General features: G+C 39.6%; 1 pseudogene; it reads left to right on the plus strand.

The window, feature by feature from the left end:
* Positions 1-1,103: 1,103 nt before the first annotated feature.
* Positions 1,104-3,043, plus strand: LOC111821821 (tubulin alpha-1B chain-like; annotated as a pseudogene).
* Positions 3,044-3,293: the final 250 nt, after the last annotated feature.

Below are 3,293 nucleotides of genomic sequence, written 5' to 3' on the forward strand. Positions count from 1 at the left end.
AAAATTGGGGTTCTGTTAGTAAGAAAGAAGGTGGATCTGTTAGCAAAAAAAAAGGGGTATAGTGTTTGTCAAACTGACTTTCAGCAACTTGAATGACTAGAGAGAAGTTGTGATTAGACGTCATCAGTGTCCATCATTTATGTTCAGTGGGCATGATAAAAGGGGTTGGAGTATCTCTCCCTTTGCAGCAATCACTAGATCTGTCCATAGAAACTTAGCAGTGAGTAAATCTATTTCTTGCCTATCTCCTTCATCATAAACTACCCAAGCCTTGGAAATAAAGATGAAATCTCACCAGTAGAGGGCGGAAGATTCATGCAGGTAATCTATTATTATTACTTAATATTATCTTTAGTTAATAATAATGTGTAGGAACACCCTTTTGATTGATGTTTATTTCTTGGCATTCTAAGATAATCATTCCACTGCTTATTAAAAATAAATTCTTTGATTCCTAGTTTGTTGGAGGTGATAGTTTGGACTCATTCTCTACTCCTACATCTTTGTTTCCTATCCCTGCCACTATGCATTAAAGCATCCCTAGCCACCTTGGTGGGGCTATTGTCCAGACTGGCAATGCCAGCTACAAGCTCTACTGCCTAGAATATAGAATCCAGCCTAACACCCAAAGCCAAGTGATAAGAGCACTGTGAGAGAAGATGACTCCTTCAACAGTTCTTAAATGAGACTGGTATTGTTAAGCGTGTCCCCACAAGTGTTTACAGACCTGGAATAAATTATCAGTAATGAAGTTCACCCTAGAATGCCATCACTGAGAAAGAAGGTGTTGCAAGTAACCGTACCTCTAGGCATTACACCATTGAAAAGGAAATCGTTGGCCTAGTATTGGATAAGATTCCAAAGTTGGCCCGCTTATGTACAAGTCTTCAGGCTTTCTTGGATTTCCACTGAGTGGTGGTAGCTTTCCACTTTTTATTTCACCTTTCTGCTGATAGAATCACTAGCTGTTAATTATACGAACAAAGTTCTCTATTTACCCAGCTTCTTAGTTTCTTCTAGATGTAGCTGAAGTCTTCAACCCTGTCTATCTGGAGCACACTGATTATGCCTTTAGATAATGGGGCTATCTATAATATTTGTGTAGAAGCTTTGATATCAAGCCCCCAATATACAATAACCTTACCACATTATCAACCAGATTGTGTCCTCCATCACTGCTTCCCTCAGATTCCATGGTGCCTTGAATAGCAATGTCCCCATATCTACCTCCCTCTGTCCACATATATCCCAGTTATCTCTGCTGAGAAAACCTACCACAAACATTTTCTATAGCCAAGATTACTAATGCTTTCTCTGAGCTAGCCAACTAGATAATGAGGCGTGACCCTTGCAATGATAAATATATGGCTCACTATCTACTGGACCATAGTAATACAGTTCCCACAGATATGAAAGCTACCATTACCACCATCGAGATCAATTTATTGATCAGAGCCCCTTTGACTTCAAGGTTGGCATCAATTACTGGCATCCCACTACAGTTCAAGTAAAGACTGCCAAAGTAAAGCAAGTCATGTAAAGCAAGTGTGTGCTCATCGAGCAACACAGCAGCCATAGATGAGGCCTGGACTTACCTAGATCACAAGATTGTCCTAATGCCAAGACTGCCTCTGTTCACTGTATATATAGGTGAGGAGATAGATAAAGAGGAGTATTCTGAAGCCCTAAAGATTACGAGGTCAGTGTGGATTCAAGAGGATAGGGAAAAAAGGAGTGAAACAGCAGTTGTTCATTCCCTTCAGCTTGTCACATCTACCTGCTTCAGCTTAAATCACCAGGCAACAGACAGAAGAGTATCTAGTTAGATCATCCTTACTCCCAAACGTCGCAATGTCTAAGTAAGCCATGTTTACCTGTAAAATTTTTTCTATTTTTATCCTGGAAAGTAGAAGTTTTGAGAAAGAGAGGAACAAGGGGGCACAAGAGGGCCCTAGATCATCACGCGATTGCGAGAGCATCCCGCTATCTTGAACTACCTAAAATATATACTCTACCAACAAGGTCCCAAGTAACCAGGCTTATGCCTCCTCTTTAACCCTATTTCAAGCATTTGCCTTCTCACTGACTACAATCTAGCCACACTAGTATTCTTTCTGTCTTTTTTGCCTTTAAGACAAGCTCTTACCTCTGCCTGGCTCAAGTTTTTCTCAACTTTTTGAGAATGGGCTTCTTCCATTCTTCAGATACATGCTTTAAGGCACTTTCTCAAAGACGTTAGCCCTACTGATCAATAATTCCAAATAAGGCAAATCTGTCACTGGAATTGAACCTATTTAGAAGATTTAGAATTTCTTGTGATACTTTCTTTTTAACTCCAAATTAATGAAACTTTTTCTGAGAGTAACAGCCTCATTCTCCCAACTCCATTATTCTATCATGTACTTTTTTTTACCTCCTTAATAGCCCTTATTAAGATATGTAGTATCTTGTTTATTTTTATTTACTCATGGCTTGACTTAATCCCCCAGTAGACTGAAAGATCCACAGATCCATGAGGGCAGGGACCTTGTCTGTCTTATTATCCACTATAACTCCCTCCACTGCATAGAACAATATCAGGTTTATAGTAGATGCTTAGTATTTGTTGAACAAATGAATAAATTTCTTTGACCTGTAACTACTATTGAATACAAGTATGTTAATCTCTAAATTCCCCAGAAAATCTAATCACTAATATAAACATACACAATGAGTTACTCATTACCTATATAATTCAAAATGTCAGAAGTGATAAATTGCTTTTTGAGAGATATAAAGTGAATGAGAGATATAAGGAGATAAAAAGAAAATTGTTCAGGTTCCATTACATAACTGAGATGCACCAAAATAAAGGTCTGTAGTATACAATTCTTTTTCTTTTTTCCTTTTGCCTCTCCAGTATCCTACCCCAATAGTACCTCAGTTTTCCTTGAACCAAATATCTTAGTCACCTAGTGCTGCTATGACAGAAATACCACAAGTGGATGGTTTTAACGAAGAGAAGTTTATTTCTTCACAGTCAAAGTAGGCTAAAAGTCCAAATTCAGGGCGTCATCGCGAGGGGAAGGCTTTTTCTGTCAGCCTTCTTCTCTTCGGTGTTCCCCTGGACTAGGAGCTTCTCTGTGCAGGGACCCGGTCCAAAGGACGCGCTCTGCTCCCAGCACTGCCTTCTTGATTGTGTGAGGTCCCCAACTCTCTGCTTGCTTCCCTTTCATCTCTTGAGAGATAAAAGGTGGTGCAGGCCACAACCCAGGGAAACTCCCTTTACATTGGATCAGGGATGTGACCTGGCT

Source organism: Trichechus manatus, unplaced genomic scaffold, assembly GCF_000243295.1.
Source record: "Trichechus manatus latirostris isolate Lorelei unplaced genomic scaffold, TriManLat1.0 scaffold00108, whole genome shotgun sequence".
NCBI classification, from domain to species: domain Eukaryota; kingdom Metazoa; phylum Chordata; class Mammalia; order Sirenia; family Trichechidae; genus Trichechus; species Trichechus manatus.